The sequence below is a fragment of the Siniperca chuatsi genome, linkage group LG12 (genome assembly GCF_020085105.1).
Source record: "Siniperca chuatsi isolate FFG_IHB_CAS linkage group LG12, ASM2008510v1, whole genome shotgun sequence".
Classification (NCBI taxonomy): Eukaryota; Metazoa; Chordata; class Actinopteri; order Centrarchiformes; family Sinipercidae; genus Siniperca; species Siniperca chuatsi.
Genome location: NC_058053.1, coordinates 5179104 through 5201896, shown reverse-complemented (window position 1 = coordinate 5201896; position 22793 = coordinate 5179104). Strand labels below are relative to the sequence as shown.

The 22793-nt window shown below is 38.9% G+C and overlaps 1 long non-coding RNA gene across 1 annotated transcript; it reads right to left on the bottom strand.

The window, feature by feature from the left end:
- Positions 1 to 7816: 7816 nt before the first annotated feature.
- Positions 7817 to 13469, bottom strand: LOC122886070. Its single transcript, XR_006380248.1, has 3 exons — positions 13346 to 13469; positions 9494 to 9550; positions 7817 to 7839 (listed from the first exon to the last, which is right to left on the bottom strand). It is a non-coding gene; the product is annotated as an uncharacterized LOC122886070 (long non-coding RNA).
- Between the last annotated feature and the right edge of the window lie 9324 nt (positions 13470 to 22793).

Here is a 22793-nt window from a genome sequence, read left to right as displayed (position 1 = left end):
AATCTGCTTTAATTTCCTTCTCGGTATGAGACACTGGAAAATATTAATGTTACTTCATGTGGATGGCATTAATATTAGTATGTCAACACTGCGCAGGCATCTCAATTCATTGGGATTGTTCAGGCGGAAAGCCCAGTCTGACCTGCTGGAAGTCACTCTCTTCCTGTCCAGTACCTGCTCAAAATCATTGTCAAGTAATCATAACCAAACGACCAAAGGATTTAACAATGGTGGGTTTTTTAAGAAAATACCATGCACAATACTGGATCAGTGTCTTTCAAAATGTAAAAGACCTGGACCATTTCTCAGGGGACTTCCCTCACAAAAATCTAATACATGTCTGTGGATTGGGGTAAGTCTTCTTGCTTTTTGGTTGAATTAAGATAACACTTTGAATTAGTTAAGCAATGAATTAATTGTTAACTTCATGGTTCACTTCAATGGACTAGACTAGTCATATTTATTCCATCTTACTGTAAAACAATACTATTCAGATGCCCAGTTGTACACTGCAGTAGTTATTGGACACTGTAATATTTCCCCCTATCCATACTGTTCATATTTCTGACACAATTCCAATGTGATTAATTAGGACACAATCCACTGTCCTTCTTATTATGTAAAAATGCATTCCAAAATTCATCCGAAGCTGACATGAGGCTTCAGCTGTCAGAGCTAGACAAATCTAGGAGTAGCTGTCTTCTAGTTTTTAGTTTCCTCTTAGTTCAAATTTCCCTCTTTTTGTTTTCATTGACAGCATTTTCTTGCTGAGCTGCTTAGGATAGTAAGAAAAGGAAGACATTTTGTAGCAAAAAGATTAACTTTTAAAGGCACCAGCTTTATTTTTCTCTGTTCAAACCTCATATGAGCTTCAGCTGAGCTTTAGAATGCATTTTGCACAGAAGCACTGTTGTCCCCATCACTTATTAGAATTTATTAGAATCTCTTCACAGCCACTATGGAGAGAAAGAATGACTGCAGTATCCAGTAACTCTGTCAAGGTACATATGGGTATGGGATATTTGAAAAGATTTGTGAGGAATGAATGTTAATAGTTAAACTTTTTTTTCCAGAGGGAGCTGCAGGAAGTTGCTCATCTGCCACATTCGCCCCAGCAAGAATGCAGTTTCTCCAAGTGGACGACTGCTAATGATGTACAACCTTCCCCATCTGTTTGGTACTACAGACTACCTCAAGTCAGTATTCCATCATCAAATATAAGCTTGTAGTGGGGAATATTGTGGTGAAAAGTAATCTATAGAGAACCTATTCATCAAATGACCCCCCTGCTTCAGGTTCTGATTGAGAGAATTTTAAATTGTCTGGAAATGTCCTGAAATCTCATAATTGCTATCGCATTGTTTATTTTTATCTTAAATGTGTCTAAATGATTCCTACAGTCTCTTGAATTAATGGTTCTGTAATCAATGTGTTCAGCTGGTAAATGGCAAACCTACCTGTATTACAGGCATATTTGTTATCATCATATTATGAACTATACTGAAGGTCATGGGGCAGGTGTGTATAGCCTTGATTATTTAGAATGTGTTATGTATGTACACTATGGGCTTTGTAAAAAAAAAATTAAAAAAAAACAACAAACAAGCAATTATAACTTCTACGCCCTATCATGCCTTTGATTCAACATTTCAAGAATTCTTGTCAACCACTTTACCTGATTTCTAAACATACCAACTGGTAGCAACAGTGCCCAGAGCTTTTTGATATAACATTGAAGTTCAAACACTCTAACGTGGAATTCATCTTGAAGATTACAATACATGTCATAAAAAATGTTTTGCAATTACACTAAACTGCAAATGATGAATTAAGACTAATATCAGTCATCTGACATTTTGTTGAATGCAATTAAGTTTATATTTTAGACAAAATAACAATAAATACTTACTATTTCATAAAATATTTTGTTGAACTGTGTTTTAGCTAAAAAAAATAGTAAGTAATAATAAGTAAATTACATTTTAAGTCATTTTACAACAACCACTAACAGGGTTTGCCTTTGCTATGACCATAGTTTTTTTAAATTGAATACATTAAATCTGTGACATATTTGCACAGCCAAAATTAACATAAAATGTTATTGGGCCTGTTGGGACTGCACAGATGAATTCATTCATTTGGGTGATTGAACTTTTGTTAAGAGACTGCATTCTCTTTTGTCCTACAGTCCTGAGAGCCATTGACCAGCATTGGCCAGTCTGACCTGTGACCCGGATGTCACCAGGTCAAAAAAAAAAGGTCAGCGATGTTTTGTTTGCTCTCTTTCTTCTGGAATCTTCCACTGCGGCAGGCAGCCCATGCAATAAAGTTTAGCACAAACAGCTGCCACACACAAAGCCTGCCAGCTAACTTCACATGCTAACAGGAGTACGAAGCAAGTTAACGCCTAGCGGTTAACTCTATAAGGACGACCACAGCGGAACCACAATTCTTCCCAGCTTGGCTCGTCTACAACAGACTGACCGCCAGCTAACAGCAGCACCAAAGCCAGCTCTCTTTCCCTGCCATGGACAGGTAACGTAACAACTGGGCATAGCATAGAGTAACAGTGTATATGGCTATGCAAAGGACTGTTTAACTTTTGTACAGATGACGTTACTGATATGTTTTTCTGAGGTTTTGTTGTTGTGACGTGTTTATCTGTTAATTTCGTAGCCACATGCTAAGTTGATGTTAGTTTGTTATGCTCCACACAGACAGAGTCTTTGCATGCTAACTAACTCCTTTTAACTTGGCACCGTTATCCTAAACAGACCACACACATACACCTCTAATTTGACTCAAACACAACCACACACACGGCGGAGAGTAACTGTAATCACATGTCCCTTTGTTTCTGACTACGTGGGTTCATGCTCATGCACGCAAGACATACGGAGGCAGAACAAAGAAACATACACACTTTCCTTTTGGCACATATTGTGTGTTTGCTGTTTATCTATTTAAATAAATGCTTGTGTATAATTAGGCTGGTTTCTTTCATGTTGCACAAGAGTGAGTAATTTGCCAACCTCTTCTATGTTGAACTCCAAATCCTTCAACCTACTAGCTATTGGTGGTAATTCTGGTTATGTAGTTATTAATTTAATTATTGAATTACTAGTTACAAAATGGTAGTATAGTGTATTTTATGAGACTCGATCAATTTAATTGGCTATCATTCCTATTCTTTAAGAAGAGTGGTGCCCCCAAGGACTTTATTCATTGAAGTTATTTATGGTTATCTTTAATAATTCTCATAGCCATAATTAATTGATCGCACCTACACAAGTGGGTGCTCCCCTTTAAACATTGTAAATCCCAACAGGCTCCAACCAGAATAACATTTTTAATCATTTGTATATAACATTTCTTTTGCTCATAAATTGGAATAGAACTGGAAATAAATGGGGTCATTGTGTGAAAATCAGACATTTTTGGAACAATAAGAGTTTAAAGTTAACAATAGAATACACTGCTGTTACTTAGTCAACTTTTAAGTGATGCGATGTGAGGGGCTAGCTACATACCCTTGAAACCACCACAAGAAAATTACAGACATAACATACAGTATGCTGTTCTTTTCTATTGGAAAGAACTACACCCAGGAACATCAATCATTGTAAATTGCACAGTGTGTTCTTCTCTGTCATACTGAATGAAATTGTCAAACACCCACCCATGACTGACAACTGGACTCTGTATTTCCTTTAACATTACCAGAAGTCAGCAAACTTAACAGCCTTTGAGCCTCACAGTCTGTTTACATTGCTCAGACATTAGTTTGCTCATATATGAAAAGCACCAAGTTTTTATCTTATGGTAATTGTTTATGTGTCAGGCACATGACTTACTGCAAAAGGTTCACATAAAAAATAATGGTAACAATTTTAACAAATAATGCTGCATGGCTGCAAAAAAAGAGATTCTCTGCCGCATGGCTTGTCACACTCAGTTAAATGGCTATCAACTCTACGACTTCCAGAAGTATAGTACTTCCATATTGGTTCTTCATTTCTGACACAGAACATTTAATCAAGTCTACTTCTGCCTGAGGTTTAACGTATTAGAGTTTAATACATTCAGAATGGCAACATGGACCCTAGTGGTCCTCAGGGGTTGTTCAACAACTGCTGACTGCTATGTTATTGAGAGCATACTTTGGTTGCTGAATAATTTTTTTGTGTGCTACTTGAAGGAGGACTGCTTTAGGTTATCTCGTGATGGAACCATTTTCACTCCAGTTGATCCAGTAGATCTAATAACTCATCCTAGCCATCACTGTCAATGTCTTCCTCTAAAGCAGTGGCTATGAGATCTCTCTCATACTGACTCAGATACTGTACAACAGCAAATCCAAACCGTAAATCAGTAGATACAGCATGCTCTCCAAATATCAGTGCTGTGGTAAATGCTGGGGCAAGGCGCAATAGTATCCTCAGTCCAGAAAACCCTTGGCCAATATTCTTCCCACAGCCTTCCATTCTTCCTTCTGCCATTTTGGTGACAGGGATGGCACTCTCATTTCTGCCCCCTCTGCTGCACAATCCAAAAATTATGTCCAAAAAGCTGCATAGACATGCCTGGTCACACCATCTGCATCTTTGCCCTTTTCATTAATAAAGCTAAGTGGTAGTTAAGAATCAACTCATCTTTGAACTGACAAATCATTTCCTCTAACAGATTTACTCTGTGAAGTTTGACACCCATTGTAAGTAGCTCATAGCCTGCTTCAAAACTTGAATGGTCAGTATGTTCAACATGGTCCTCTGAGACCAGAGTGAGAGTGGACGTGGAGGGGGCAACACTGATGACTTCCTCTGTTGGAGTGAAAACTGGAACAGTGTCATCCAGCTGGATCTCTGAGTGGGTCATAGCGTGCATTACTAATGCACACTATGACTCTTTTGCAGTTTTCCAAGAAGATACATCCTTGAGCTAGTCTTCTTTTTGGTTTGTCCAGACAGTATCGCCTCGTAGCAATCCTGTCCCCATGCACTGGTATATATAGTGCAAGGTAGGTGTAGGGTTAGGATGATGAACAATTTTAACTATTCCGCAGAAAACTGATGCCCTCTCCTAAACCATTTGTTTAATCATGGACAAGCTCTGTGAGAACTCAAACATAAAGCTTTCCCCTGTACCCCCATCCTGTCTTCACTTTCTTTGGAGCCTAAACAAACATCTGCCAGAAGTCAGGAATGACATCAAAGGGGACGTTAAATGACCATTGCCCTGTTTATGACTGACCTGGACCCAACACCACTGCATCCCGGCATGTGACCCAAAGTCTCACCATGCTGTGAACTCAGAGAGGACGCCAATAAAATTAAGTGACAGTGAGCCAAGTCACAGTATGGCCCTCCCTAATCCACTCTCAGGATGATATCTGGACTTCACAAATGACCCATACAGGGAGGAAGGAACAAAAGAAACCAACTTTGCAATTCAGAGTCAATAGTGCATTAATTGATATACCATTAATGTTATAGGCAGAATGCTTTTGATGCAGGAACTGAACTAACCAGAACCAGCCACACTTCATCTGCACCCCGTCCCCTCAGGGTGCATGTGTGACTGCTCAGGGGTTTGTTCTTCCCCCTTCTTCTGCATGCCTCTGAGAGACAAACCAAGACATATATATATATATATATATATATATCTCAATTGCCAGTGAATTGTATGAAGTATGAAGGTATGACAAAACTAGTGCACAGTTTCATGGCATTTCCTGAATGACTATCTGTAGGACACAATGTAAAACAGTATCCACCTCAAAAAGCAGATCTTTTCTTTCTTTTTTTTTGCAGGAACACAGGACAGCAAGAAACAATGAGGAGTATAGTCACAGGAAATGAGGTTCCTGACCTAAAGTATACATCAAAATGTTGATCTCAGAATAAACACCAAGCTCATCTCAAGTCTGACAACAAGGAATGCAGCTAGACAAAGCAAACTCACAAAGCTCCATCTTCAGAAAATTCCATCTACCAAATACACACAAAACTGGAATTGAACTGAAAAGCACTAAACCAAAGTAGCATACCCAAAAGGTTCCTCTAAAATAAAATGCTCACTAGCCAACCACGTCATCCCAAGACACACCACCCTGAGAGGAAACCAAGCTACAACAAAGCTCACACCAACAGAACTAAACAAAGAATGAGCTGGAGCGCATGTATTACCAAAGCTAACAGGCAAAGCTACAAACTTGCACACACTAAAACAAATGAATGTTTATCACTTCCTCACTACTATTATTTTAGTTCCTAACCTACCACACCAAATTTGCGGTATGCCAGGCTCAAACACAGTGGATAATGCAAGATACCATCAAGCCCAGACAAAGGGCACTGATTTTACCATTTTAGCCATAGTATGTTCAAGATCATAAACCCCAAGAACAAATACTCATGCATGTACGGGTATGTGTGCAATGGTGAAATCAAAGATAGCCACAACAGAGCCCAAGCTCCCCAGTGGAAGCCAGGGGAGAGAGAGACTGGCTGACTGCCACCAGCTTATATATCTTGCAGCCAGACCAGGTGAGCTGCATCTCCCAAACGACAAGGGATACGCCTCCTCAGAGGGTCGTTACAATCGCTATGTTGGTAATGTGGCGTTTGCTCTGCCATTTCCTCAGTTTCCCGCTGCAGAGACCGAACACTTCAGAAAGGCATAACATTTACAGGTTAGGCTACATCAATAATTATCCCTTGTTAGCTAGGCTACCTAGGCTATAAGCTAACATTATCTTAACAACAACTCAATCATGCCTGTTAGCTAAAGTTAGGCATCTCCGTGCTCTGCTGACCTATTTGTACTTTTATTATTATGTTATTATCATTATTATTTTTTATCATGTTTTTAATGTTGTACAGCACTTTGGTTCAGCTTCAGTTGTTGGAAGGTGCTATAGAAATAAAGCTTGATTGATTGATTGATTGATTGATCTCCGTTGCCCACGGAGGCGACACCACATGGACCAATCAAGGTAACAAAAAGCACATCATAAAACCGTTATCTATGAACCTTAAGTCTACTAGCAACGGAATGTCCATTAACTTATAGCCTATAGGCCTACATTGTGAGATATTTTCTTGTAATTACGAGATAGTAACTCATAATTACGAGATAAGGTGTCCAATTTTTTATTTTATGCAATGTGCTTCCCTAGTGAAACATATAGCATCTAAAGCCAAATATTTCCCCCAGGAGTTAGTGGAGACGGAAATAGAGATAGAAGGAGAGTGAATATTGGACTTACACTTATCAGGTGGACAGAAACACAACTCCAAACGACCCCTAATGTTGCTGTGTCTGCTCAATGTATAGAACAGCAAATGTTTAAACACATTAGCCATAACAACTTTAGAAGGCTATAATATGTCATTCGTGAGTGTGATGTTGTTGTGGAGTTCTGCACCTAATGAGCCAAAGAAAACAGATTGATTCTGGGGTTTTTTTCCTGCTTTTTAACCATAATGCAGTTGCCCTGTGACATTACATGTTCAAAATATTGAAGATTGAATGTGTGCAAAATGTGGAAAATGGGACACACACATTTCTAGGTTAAGGGACATAGAATGTCATAGACATTTTGGAATCAAGGAATTAAAAATACTAAATAATCACCATCATTCAAAGCACAGATAATACAGCACATAGCTCATCCATAGAACACAAGCCAGACAGCAGGCAGCGTCACCCACAGCACAGCAAGAGCAATATATGGCTACAGTGGTGTGTCTTGGCTATGATCGTGTGGTTGGGACAGTTTGTTGAGAACAATGAAGATGGAGGAACAAATCATCTGCTCCCACTTTGCAGATGATGGACCTGAAACAGGAAGTAGGAGGGAGAATCTTGGCAGTTTTGGTGCGATATTTTTGCACTCATCTGCAGAGTTTCAGCACACAGTTTATTTTCAAACTAAATAGGATTTGTTGTATTACACATGTAGTTCTCTTCACTTTTCAACTGCACACACACACACACACACACACACACAACACCCCTGCCCTGAAAGGAGAAAAATGTTGAGGTGTGAAATTGGGAATCACTTGGAGCGCTATGTGCTCATCGCTCTTATCAGCTGACCCATTTTTAATGGGATTTCCAATTCCATGTGTTCTGTGCTTGTGGGTGCCATCTTGTGTAGTGAACACATTTGGTCGTCGCCCAGTGGGAGAGAGATTTAAGGCTCACAACAGCCTTCCATCCACACATACACATTCATTTACCGTATGCATGTGCACACACACACACACACACATAATGCATTAAAGGTTGTAATGCATAGGAATACTTGTGGTAATCAAAATTTGCTTGCCATAACTTTAATTTACAAGCGATATTTAATTTTTTCAACATTAACAAATCCCATTATCCAATTGTATCATATTTTGGCATTATAATTAACATGGCCACTGTTAGGTACTCCTTAAAGCTCGGCAAACTACCAACGGAATGTGAATAAGGAATGGCACCCCTGAGCATCCTCAGGGATTTGGATTCTCCAAAGATCCACTGGCCATTTTCATTGTAATGAAAGACTATGCCACCTAGTGCAATGGTATGGCTTTTTAATGTGTGGAAATAAATAATGGTCAAGTATAATGTTTTTATCCTGTGTCATGTTTCAATTTTGTACATAACAACATGAATGTATTTCACTCTATTTGTTCTATTTTTTGTCCATATGTGTATATAACCCTATTATAACCCTTATGTCTTGCGTGTTTTACAATTCTGTGTTTATTTTTATAAAATCAATACTAAACCAAACCAAACCTTTATTTTGTATGAGCCCATTGCTGAGCCGACAGGCTGGCTCCATTCAGATGAATGAGAGTGTTGCTTTTTTCATGCAGGGCTCAAGACGGTCTGAACACAGCCTAACCATTACCATTAGCTAACCTTTTGACCTGACAAATTGACACATGACAAACTCTATTGTACTTCAAACTGCCATTAGCTCAGCGAAAGCCCACAACGTGTCATCAAGCAGCATCATGGAACATCATGGAGCATTTCTATAACCTTTCTATCCTTGTAAGAACGTTAAGCCTGTGCAAATGTGTCAATCTCTATGAACAACTATTTATTTACTGATTCCTTTTGATCATCTAAATGAATGGTAAATGAAGGTCACAGTTCTCTGTTTACTGTACGTATGCCTCCATTGCAACACTTAAGAGTTAAGTTTATTGTCTGTCAGAAAACTAACACTCATTACTAAATGTAATTTGCTAATAGGAAAGTCCCACTAAATTTAATGAAAGTTACGAATGAAATACATCAGACAGACAAACACCCACACCCACATGTACCCTAGAACAGAGTGCTAAATGTTGCGTCTTAAATCATTGATTCTACGGTTGCCTTCATCTGTAAACTCCACACGCTTATATTTTATTTAAGGCTTTCCGGGGCAAAAATAAACCATGCAGTGCACACACACACAGACATTGAATGTGTAGCAGCTACTCACCATTACCAAGATGAAAAGTCATCTCTTTTTGGCCTTTGATCTTCTGTTCTACACATCCTGTTAGTGCACAGAGTTGGATAATGAATCAGCAACAACACTCCTGAATAAAATGTCTCTGCATGGATTTAATTATTTGATTTCAAAGCATGGCCTTGGATTCGTCATGTAAGCAACAAGCTGCGGAAGCTGAGCTGAAACAAGCCAGACTTATAGATATATAAGTATATTTGTATAAATCAACTTCAAAGTCACTACTGGGCTCCACACACAGTATGACCTTGTTAGTGGAATCAAGCCTGTGGTAGCTCATAGGCTGTCATAAGGCAATGGACCATGATGCCCCTCAGGGTGATCCCAGTGGAGTTCTTTATTCTTTAGAATGGGCAGTATACCATAGAAAAGTAGCATAATATAGCAAAGTGCAGGAAGGTGCTAAAGAGGTAGAGCAATACATAAGTGTATCATCCTATACATTTTTCACATTAGAGCAAGAAAAGGCAAAATTGGAAATGCTTCCATAGTCCCCTCAAGGCACTTTGAGTATGCAGCCAGACCTTTGAGACTGATGCTTATGAGAAAGAGGTAAAAACCAAGAAGCTGATTTACACAAGATTAACACACTGTGTTCTCCAAGTTAATGTGGGTCTGTATGCCGTAACTAGTTCCAGGACTTTGTTGTGGTTAAAGTCACCTTCAACCTCCGCAAGGTCCTGAGCGAGATTTGATTTTGACGCCTCTGACAGTGGTCCCAGCAATTATTTTCCAGCAGCCACGAATCCCGAGTTTTACTACCACACTGAGAATCCCTGGAAATAACATAATTCACTGCTGAATATCACAAGAGACAGGCTGTAACGAGCAGGCAACAAGTCACCGTTGACAGGAAAATCAAGACTCATATCCATGAATAAATCCCACTCCACACACACACACACACACACACACCAACATACATGCATTTTTGAGCATTTCATATACACTTTTATGTTACAGATAAAGTTTTTGCTCCCCTTTAACTTTTAATTAGCCTACTATATAAGTCATTTCTATTACTTATGTGAACCAAATGTACTAGATTTTGTTAAAGAAATTAGTTTTTGCCAGGAGGTGATTAGCTTAGCTTGTCACTCCACCTAGCAGCTGTTTGTCAAGAAATAGTCACAGCATGTAATTGCCTGTAAAATCACAAATGTGTTGTTTTTTCATGTCTGCCTGTGTAAAGTTCAACAAATGAGAAAAATGTATTAAACGGTGAGCTTTAAATGTGCTGGCAGGTTTATTTTTGAATTTAAGCTCCATACTTAACGCACAGACATGAGAGGGATATTGATATTTGCATCTAACTCTTGGCCAGAACGCGAATAAGAGTATTCATTTATTAAAGTGATGTGAATAAGCATTTCCAACATTCATTCTTTATCAGTGTTATCGTTAGCGGTGGTATTATGAAGCATAATACTGGCACCTCAAAAATGTTATGCGGCGCAAAGCCCCCAAATCATTTTGCAGCATCTTACATCCATACATTGTTGTTTGTCAGAGAAACAGGCTAAAGTTGATGGGGAAGTCATGTTTAGTTATTAGTGACGCTGAATTAATTTTATCTGACATAAGCAAAAGCATGTCAGACACAGGCAGATCAAGAGAAGCAACATCAAATTGGGAGCTGACTTAGAAGACACTGCAAAGCATATCTTCTAAGTCAACAGGGATTTCATGAGTTTTACTTGACCCTGCAAGTTTCTCAATTATCAACAGATGTCCTGGCTTTTTTTCAGACCCCAGCAATTAGCACATTTCTTCATCACATTGCTCCAGAGAATAGTTTATGCTAAAATGTTTCTCCAAACATACTCTTTAAGGTTGCAGTCACAGCTGGATGCTTTAGTTCTTCACTAGAATGGCATCACATGGCCACACAGAGATGCAAGGACTCAAAGCTGTTGCTGTTGGGATCAAGAACAGAACCTGGTACATGCACTGAAGCAAAATGACAGTGAGCTCCTCTAATCCTCTGCTCTAATCCACCTCTACTAAAGGCAACTTGCCCGCTTTTAGCAAACGTACATTGCTCGCCAGAACACCTGATTCAGCAGGCACAGTAGCCAAATGGCTGAAATCTACAGAATACAATTTGGAGAACATCCTATTATCATAATGTGATAATAAAAGAGAGAGACTGGTACCAGGAATGTGCAGACATGCATTGCATTCAGCAGCTTTGTGAGCCATTTTTAGTAGCATTAAACTGTTTATGATATATCTGGTCTTCACTACAACACTCTATAGGCTTTATGCAGTAAAGCCTATAGAGTGTTGGTCAAAGTGGTCTCAAAATGCATTTTATGTATGTGACAGAATAAGCTGATAAAATATATAAGTCTCATAGTGAGTGTTCTAGTTTAACATTCTTCTTCACTGTCTCCTGTTCCCACTTGCCATTACAGCATTACATCCCCATTACAGGTGGAGAGTAAATCTGTTTTCCATTCAGCAACATAATCTCATGCATGTTTGGGATGATCTTCGATTCACTTATTACATGCAGGCTTTTATTCCCAGGATTATCATGGTGACTGATGGAAAATGGCTTTACTTTGCGGAGGGAATTCTCGGGCCTGCAGGCCTCTGATAACAAGAACGCAAATTGGCAATGTCTTTAAAGGCAGTCGTTTAAAATGAAAGTGATTGTGTAACTTGATTGATGGCTTTAGCTGAATGTGCATTTGTTTCGGCCTGATCTGTCATCGAAAGTGTAACAAAGCGTATCCGTACTAAAGAAAGCTGAAAAAAAATGATCAGGGGCACGTCTGTTTTTTAAACTGAAAAAAGCACTGGAAATAAAATGAGATAAGCACGAACCTCTCTGCCTGTTTGATAGCTTCTAAAACAAAAGCTAAGGTGACATTAAATTAGAATGGTGGAGGTGGGACCTTTGCTTAGGATTTTAAATTGAAGTCTACAGAGTTGTTCAGCTTTGTTCGTTTTGGCCGCAGGACAGTCTAACGATGACAACGTTTACTACCCCATTTAAACAGGTTTAGCACATCTGATACATTGTCTTTGGCTATAACCTGAGACAGAAAATAAAGCTCACAAGCTCCAGCTCATTCCGTTTTGTGTTCCACCAAGGAGCACAATAATGAGGGTAATAACATCTGCAACACATGGACTCTTCAACTCTGTAATGGAGATTTGATTTACTTTTATCTGCCCTCTGGGTCTGAGTTGCCTGAGGCTACAATCACGCTCAAAGCTTTCATGCTCAGTTCCAAACGGCTTCTCATATCTCTTTTTGTGTTTTACTGTGTTTTTGGTTGGCTGCACGGGGAACATAATAACTATTTATTTATGAGATGTGTCAATAAGAGGTAAGGGAAAATAGTTCATTTTTAAGATAGCAGCTTGCATGCTGCAAATCTGATGAGATGAGCCCGAGATCAGAATTGAAAATATGTGTCTCGTTGCAGCTCTGACTGCTCAGACAGATTAGATATTAACATCTGTGGTCATGTGTCAAGGTAAAACCTCAAGAAATGTTTGGCTGCAATGTGAATACAACCTATAAGAATTCACCACCAGTACTTTCGAGAGGGACACTGATGATGCAAAGAGAAACTCACCATGCGAGTTTTAATAAATGCTGCACAATGTTCATAGTTTTTGAATTACCTTAAATTGCTAAGAAAATTTGATAACTGTTCAAAATACTGTAGACCCACTTAAGAACGTTTAATGTAACACTATACATGCTGCATACATACTGTGTTTTTTCAAAGCAGCCACAGCAATTACTCAGAGCACTGTAGTCAAGAGTGAAACTGTGGGTGCTCTACCTGGTAGAGCGCATACCGTGTATCAACTGCAGAGGCCCAGGTTCGAATCCTTTGCTGCATGTCATCCCCACTCTGTCCTGCCTTTCCTGTCTCTCTGAACTGTGACTCTCTAATAAAGCAGAAATGGCACACAAAAAAAGAGTGAAAATTGCAAAGAACTGAGAAGAGAGACAGAGGGAGAAAAACAGCGTGCTGGGGAGACAGAGAGAAAGATGGGCCCATTATGAGTTTATTATAGTCAGTTGTGGAAAAAGTCATCAAAACCTTTACTGAAGTAAAAGTACCAGTATAACAATGTAACACACACTGTGTACCCCTATAACTGATAAATTATCATATATTACATTATTAGAGTTTTAATATTATTGCATCAGTGCAGAAGTAGCAGTGCAAGTAGCAAGTTTGAACTACTTTATATACAGTTTGGTAGTTTAGTTCAGTGGTTAAGTGGTTGGCATCCTTCAGAGGGTCACAAGATGAATCTGGGGGGTTGTGAGATGATTAATGGGGTAGGAAAAAAATCATATTGTGAAATATTGGATAATTTGACCTCTTTGGGCCTCAAACAGTTATTTAAATGAAACCATCTGAGAAGTTTAGAGGGGAAATTACTCTTTGGTGGAACTGCTAACAACTCATAGTCATCTGAAACGTGACAAGGGGCCCCAAGTAGACACTGCTATTTTGTAAGGAGTTTTGTATTGTATTTTATTAACTTATCATTTGTTTTGTAATGTGCAAACTTTATTTGAAAAGTAACAAGTGACTACAGCTCTCAGACAAACATAGTGGAGTAAAAAGTACAATATTTTCCTCTGAAATGTAGTGGCGTAAAAGTGTAAAGTAGCATAAAATAAATTACCTCTAAATTGTACTGAAGTACAGTCGTTGGGCAAATGTACTTAGTTACTTTCCACCAGTGATTATAGTTTATAAAAATGCAGTGCAAAGAGAATACAGCCCTTCAAACTCTTGAGCATCCTCCACAGTACCACACCTATGTCCATGTTATAATAAAGAACTATTACCATGTCACCATATATCTCATAAAATTGAATATACATTAAAAATTGCCTAAACCTGATTACTGCATGGCAGCAGTAATTAAAACTACAATGCCAAGGTTTCCTTATATGGACTGCAGTCTTACACTCTTGCTAATTAGCTACCATATCTGGCTGGACTGAACTCTGCTCTCTTTCAGGGTTCAAGGGTTTTGGCTGACGATGATCAGAGATGGAAAATAACCAGTGGAAACTGAGTCATGTCCTCTTTGGTTATTTTGATTCACTTGAACACTCTGAAACACCTCAATTTAGCGGCGTACAATAGAAAACTCCTGTCAAAAAACTGTCACTTTGCAAAAGGAAATAATGATAGACCAATGGGCTACACATTTGGATAATAAAAAGAAAATCAAAATAAAAGTCTTACCCTTTCCCAAACATAAATGTGTAATATACATAATAATGCCTGATAGTAGCAGGTGCTGCAGCAGACACTGTCCTCCCAAGAAAAATGACAGCATTAGTCGCCTCAGAAAATGCCCCAAAATGATATACTGTGTTTAAGTGACAAAGCCCTCTAGTGGCCATAGGAATGATGACTCCTGTCGTCATGAGGATATATGTGAGATGGTTCCAGAGCCACAAAGTCTCCAGAGAGAGGAGGTTGGTTCGGGGGGGCCATGGTCTCATTCCTGGTTCCTACTGACAGTCAGCATTGGTTTCTTTTTAACCATGACCATGATCGTAACCAAGCAGAACCACGCTTCTTCACTCATCCCAACCAAGTTGTTTTTGGGCCTACAACTAACCAAACCTAAACCACAGTGGTGATGAGAAAACAACAGTGATTTGTAACAGTGTTGGAAGACAAATGATGCAATCTTGCCCATAGGGGTGTCACATCAGAAAATGCTAATTTGTGTTTGCTCAATTCTAAACTACCCTTCTTTGTTAAATTTGTAGGACTTGTGCAGTCAACCCTAGAAATTACATTTGAACTAAACTGTTTTCCCAGTTACGCTGCGGTGAGAAATGTAATCGCTGCCTGGATTATGTTTAGAGGCAACGTCTTTTTTGATTGAATGATGAGGTACATTTATGTACTGCACCAGACTTGTAAGGAGGCGTTCGGAGTCGGCTGGTGGGTGTACAAAGCGCCAGAATTTGACACCAGAAACCAGGGTTCGCAGTCAGTGGTTAGGTTTAGGCAACAAAAGCACTTCGGTTGAGGTTAGGAAAAGACTGTGGTTTCAGTTAAATGTTAATAAACACGTGGTGTCTCAAGTCACTGTAGACGTTTTCTGTATTAAACCAGACCATGATCCTTAACCAAGTGCTGTGAATGTTTAAACATAACCACAAAAATAGTGTGAACCTGCAGTGCGGACCTTTTGTCTCCCCCTTGTGGCATTGATAGTAATTTCACAAACGCTGTTGACGCGTGCTTATGATGTATGCCTGCAGGTGAGCTCGCTCCAGGATCGTGTTCAGAAATAGTTACAATAATACAGAGAAATTTCCACAGTTCCAAGGCAACAATCCGTTATTTAGGTAGAGTAAATATGATAGCTACGGAGCCTACTCCAAATATTTTACAGACACCAACCTGTCCAAGAGCAGGAACACAACATCTGTGTCTGCCCTCAGTCCCTTCTCTCAGCGCTCTCCAACAAGGAAAAGCTAAAGCTACACCAATGGTTATCCGTGTTTGTCCTCGCCGTCGATCGCTTCTTTTGACAGTAATCCTTCTTCTGAACGCTGAGTTTCTGTTTTAATCCGAAACTTATTACCACAGACACCAGATTTAAAAACTCCGGTATTCAGTGGAATACAGAGAGATTTACCTGATGGCTTGTACGGCCCTTCATTCACTTGCCAATCTCCCTTCACAAACATGCAGTATATTTTCACTCACATTCATGTATTTGCTCTAATGCACATGCAGTCAATGTATACATTTAATATTATATATAATATATGTTATATGCATGTAAGAGAAGAATGTATGCATGCGTTCCAGGTGAACTCCTGAAAGCCTTCGCCAGGATGTGCGGCCATGTCAGAGGATTACTGCGGTCAAGCCAGCCGCCTTTTGGTGCGTGTCTATTCAGGCAGTTACGGTACCGCTGCTTGGAGCAGCCACCATTTGACTACTTACGGGATTCCAAAATAATTCCAAAATAAAAATCATGTGTTAAATAAGTCTTGCTAAATATATGTAACATCACAAAAGAAGTCCTATTATGATACAACTGTTTCCATATTAGGTTTGCTGAGGAGCACACATGTTGTTATGACCATATCAAATTTGTAGTTTCACTGTACATTATTACTGTACAGTGAAGTCACCTCAAAGGACACTGTAACACAACTTTGCAACTTTCTCTTAGGCCTACTTGAACTTTCATAACAACTTATTGACTCTACTATTCAGTAGATACATACATCAGTTCATACATCAGTGTGAGAGGGCCAGAATGTATTGTGGCTTGTACGGCCCCTCATACAAGGGCTTAAATGGAACAGATGTTCATTTATATGTAAAAGTCCCGCACTCCAGCAAATGAAATACTAGTCATTTTTACTGGCATATTCAGTATCAACATTTTTGTGACACATTAGTAAATAGCATTTCCAAATTGCAAATGAGTTGTATATAAACATAATTTCTAGGAGACAGAGTTGGTGCAGCACCCTTAGCACCCTCACTTTCTGCTTCCCTCACCTTAGACAGCTTCGACGTGCTGTCTTTTTGACGGAACTTGCTAACTCTTTATGGTCTCCTAGAAAACATCGACCATTTCAGTTAGATTCAGTAGCACCGTTAGAGAAAAACAGAACTGCAAATAGCTGATAACGATGGACACTCGACCACATGATAGCATTGCATCACAAAGCTACAAGTTCGTGCAGTGAGAGTGGTTGTGACATAGATAAGAAGCCTGCCAGTTGAATATAGAGGTTTGTGATGTTGTTTATCCTGACGTCTTACTTCCATTAGAGCTCCTCAGTATTCTATTTTGCTGCTGCCACTGTGTTGTAACTCTCCATTCTTCAATAATTTATGAGAGGCCATTTCTTCAACTAGTGAAGCTATTAGGATCTTTCCACCAGGCTGGGCATGTAGCTCTTCACTTGTCTTGCTGTCTATAAAGAGAATCATTTTTCTAGCTCTAATTTTAATTACTCCAATCCGCAAATTTACAACTCAGATTGAAGCCTAACCTGTGCCCTCCTCCAGACAGCGCAGGTATCTTTGGAAGACAGCATGATGTCAATTCCAATCATGGTTAGATTACATTTTTTCAGCGATATCCATTTATATGTAGAGACATATTTTAACAATTACCATGCTGTGACTATTTAGAAATGCAGAGTCTGAATAAACCTCACTTCTACATCAATGTCAGCTTTGCTCCCAGACTCACCCTTCTGTCTGGATCCTGAACACCTAGTGAGGGAAAAGAGAGGAAGGAGTGAGTAAGGCATGACAATGCATGCAATCATGGTGAAACGTTTAGCCAATAACATCACAAAACGAGTACAGACTGCCAAAGCACACTTCCCTAATGGCTGCTTTATGTGACATCAATACTCTCATCTTCTCATGAGATCGGATATACAGGGCATAACGCTCTACTTTTGAAACAACCCCTAGCTCACAATGCTGCTGCATGGATTTCAAATCCAATTATTGCAGCAGCAGATCACAGGACAGCTGAATTTGAAATACTCTGTGCACAAAATGTAGAGTTGACTTGGTGTACTTCTGGTACAATCTGCTATCTGGCACCTTAGAAAGAAGACATACAGCAAAATAATAAAATAGTATTTTTGTCCTTTTTAATGATTTTAAAGGGTTAATACCACCATATGCCTTTGGTATGGAAAGCCAACCTTCCACTGTATTATAACGAACAACTTACAAAAGTACTTTGAAACCATGCGAGTGTCTCTCAAAAAAGCATATAAGCTTAAGGATCTAAGCAATATAGAAACATAGTAAGCAAAGCGTGTTGTTACAAAGAGACAGAAGCGTGAGACAGAAACAGAACCTGCATACTAGTTTGAATTGAAGCCATAAAACTTAAACTGTTGTGCTATGCCACTGAAGTTGCATGAGCTGATAGTGTGGATACTGGCAATTATGGCTCTCGTTTTCTCAGTTTAATTCCAAAAATCGTTTTCTTATCATCTCGGTTTAAGGAGTGTTGAAAGGAAAGCATGGCAATTCTCTGCTTGTGCTCCTTTTTACATTAATCATTTCAATGGTGATCTCTCCTGACAGCTGTGCTGATGAGCTGCAACGATGATGGATATGTATATCTGTCTTTAGCTCTGCTCTTAATGTGCGGCTTCACCAGATGGAAATGGATGGATTTGAGGTGTTGATGGTGCGTATTTTCGGGAAAGAGACCCCTGTTATGGACTGAGAATGGGATTGCAAATAACAATATGAAATAGAGGTAGCTCGAACAAGCTGCTGTTGCATAAAGGAAGCACTCCAGTGCAACTGGAAAATCCACTTTCATATCTGTCTATATAAGAATTACTGTGCAGGGTGGAGATGGTGTGAATTTCTAATATTTGCCTGAAAATAGCTGGTGGTGCTGACTATACACTAAAACATGTCAAAAACAATCAACTGGCAGGGTTCAGTGTGCAGTTCAAATCAGCAGGCTTTGACATTATTAAGAGGAGACAGCATCTCTAATGCAGGGAGCTCTTTTGAAAAAGCATAATTTTCTGTTCCCTGTACTGTGAAACAGGGAAGCTAGCTGACGAAAAGAACAGTAAATTGGGAGAAAGTGGATGATGCTGTTTGTAGCTTTGCCACGCAAATCAGCAGCCGAGGTTTTTATACCTCAGTATATCTACAGCAGTATACTTCATTGCCACAAGTGCAACCAGCCTTTAACACTTATTTAACAATTAACTGGATCGTTAAGTTACTTACCTATATATAGTATACCATATCTGGGTGTTTGCCTGCCGCAGGGGTTTGTTCCAGGAATATATTGTTGGAGGCACAAACAGAATATGTTTTAATGAACACAACTGCCAAGTTGCAAAATGTTCATGCTGAATGTATTTTTTCATCGCTCAGTATTAGTAAAAAGCATTTTTAATGGTACTGTTTAGGCACTCAAATCAGGTTGGTTATGGGTTAGGCGAAAGGCCGTGGTCTTGGTTAAATATTGAACAAGTCAGCAGGAGATTTGGAGACAAAGTGTATTTACCTTTCTTTACTTTAACCTAATCTTTACTGAAAGCACGATTTTCCCCAGCCCAATCAAATGTGCATTTCTGCAAACCACACATATGAACAATCTGTACGTTTTCATACATCTAAAACGTATCATATCAACATTTGTACAATACGTTGTCTTTAAGAGCTGATTTTTTTACTTGGAGGCGGACGGGTTGGATGGTGGTCAGTAGTAGTCAGATGGCTGGAGTTGCAAAAGCACCAGAGACCATAATTTGCAGCCATTTTTCTGGCAACAACAGCAGGTGTTTTTAGCGACAAAACCGGATGTTTTTAGCGAGGCGTTGGGACATTTGCTGCCGTTTTTATAGCAACAACACCGGGTATTTTCCTAAACCTAACCAGACCAACCACAGCATTTGAAACGTAGAGAGCAAACGTTTGAAACGTAGATTGCATGTATATCTGTGGTTTGCAGAAACATACAATTGATACATTTTATTCTGGCGATTGGGTGGTTTTTCCCCTAATCTAACCTTAAAGGATAAGGCTGTCAACATTCTAAAATCTAATATTCTCTTTTGTTATTGTCAAAAATCCCATGAAAAGACCAAAACTTAAAAAGTGTTAGCCAGTCTCTCAATACTTTCTGACGTCCTTACCCTCTGAAAGCCACCGGATGGGCCCCAAGCCCATTGGTTTTCACTGAAGATGTAAATCTTTAATAACAGATCACAAATATATTGTTTCATTTTGAAAACGTCTGTAATTTCCTTAAGCAAACATTACTCAAACATGGATAAATGGTGCATTTGTAGGGGACTATTTTCAGCAGTGGATTAATACACATTTGGTACATTTGACTCAAAATAAACTACAGTGCCCAGGTTCATGGTAATGAAGGAACATCAATGGTCTGGCTGATTAATGTGTTTTTAATAGTTTTTGGACAAAAATGGAGTTCTATGGCAGAGGAATAAGCTAATAAGCTTTGGCTTTGTCAGAATTGTTTTGTTGTTCGTAGTTTTGGTGTTTTCATGCGATTTGTTGACAATATGAAAATTATAGAATATCATCAGGTAAACGTTGCCACTGAATGTATTCCAATCAAGGTTCCAGGAAAACATATTTGACAAAACAAATTAGTAGTATGTAAATATAAAGAAGATGTTTGTGTTATCACTGGGGATGAAATCCAGACCGTGCAGGTGACGGAGGACCTATAGATTTAAAAGGGAAAATTATACAAGAAAGAAAAGCTAATTAAAGGAGGAAGGTTATCTATAAAACATAATTCTGATATATTCATTTTATTAATCATCATGGACAGTTTAATCCATCATTGTGGAAAACAGTGTCAGCTGTCTGAAGCTGGTCAGAGAGGATGAGACTGTAAATACTGTGACAGCACCTGGGGTGATTCTCCTGTGATACTGATACATTTTTAGCTAACTGTAGATGAGGGAAAGTCATTTGAAGCTGACTGTCTGCCAGCTCCTTTTAGACCAGGCTCTATAATCCTCTGTGAAATATCTAAGCCTGACTTGGGCTGCCATGAAATAAACTTAATTTTCTTGTAAATGCTTTAAACAACAGCCTACATTTGAAAGTGCGGAGCCAATCTGATGGAAACAGCGACTTACCTATTTGTTTTGAGGATGATTCTCTTTTGAATCCTTTGATTATTATCATTATCAAGTTTTCTGCCTATTATTCTGGCATTAAATGAGTAATAAATAGCCTAGTATATATAGATAATTTAAAGCATTATAATATGAGAGAAATTAAGTAAGCTTTGTTACTAAAAAATAAATATTACTGTTTTTCTTTCTTTTTCTTATGTCATGTATATGCCATGTGTTGAGAGTTGAGAGTACGTCTCCATTAAGCCGGCTTAATGTAAAATGTTAATCTTCCTCCATTTTGGTCCACAGTCCCCAAAAACTGAGAGGATGAATTGCTGTTTAGGTGTGTATGAAGAACACTGAACAAAAGACAAAAAAGACATTGATAGCCTCACCAGTCACGGTCATTGGGTGTGTGGCCGTGTAACTTTCTAGAAATGTAATTAAAAGGCCATGCCAGGCCATCGGGACTTTAGAGCAGCTAAAAGCAGTGTGTACTGACACAGACTGCTGTCTGCCGTGGTGTCTTTTTTTGATACCTTGGCGAGGATCACTAATCATAAACTTTCAAATTGTATACAAAGACTCTAAATCAAAAAGGATGAACAAATTATACAATAAAGGCATTCTGGCTTCCGTTAGATGTGTCTCATAGCCTTCCAGCGTGAGACACTAGCGGCGCTGTATCTCACCGATGTCATGTAGTTGTTAAGGCCATGGTTGACTACATGCTCCTCACTCCCAGCCTCAACCTGGACTGCCTGGACACACACATTCTTTTAGACTAGTCTGTCCTTATATGACAACAATTGAAAATACTGGAAAACATTCGTATGTCTTTTGATATTACATTTTAGCAAGGTAGTTTTTCAGAATTGGTTGAGCTGATCTAATTGACAGGACTCGTATCACAATATGATATAATGATATAATATGCACTCATTTGGAACAGAAATCCTCATGTGTTTCACAGCACTCTAATCTTGGCTCAGCTGCCATTAACCAGCACACCAGCATTAGTAAAAACTGTAATTGTCCATTTTCTCAAAATGTGGTTGCAACTTATTTGCACCGTCACTAAGCGATCCCACTGTGTGTGTGGGCTGAAAAGGGGGTAAATACAGGTAGGGAATATTTTCATCTTTTTCAGAACTGTCTAATCAATTTGGCTTACCTAATATACACCTGTTTCAATTTTTCCAGATTAGACAAAGCAGTTCCTTCACTTTCCCAGTCTTCCCCCTGAACTTCCCTTAGACATTCTTCAGGAGCTTGACCCATAACAGATGTATTATTTCCATTACAGTCCACTCTTCTATCCGTGCGCTATGGTTTAATTCAATGCAACATTTTATTTCAAATGTATTACACCAAATTAGCAAAAATGTTTCCTAATCACGATGAGGCTTGTATTAGATGCAGCGGATCCCCACCATGGAACAGGTCCCCAATTACTTTACTACTATTCCGGCACCACTGAAAATGAGGGCATGCCCTCAATGATTCCTCGACATTTAAGTAAAGGTTGAATTAACCATTGGACCAAAATATCTGAAATGTTGCAAACTGCTTATTATTATTTGAGTAAAAATGAAAATGCAATAATCCAATTTTCATTTTTAT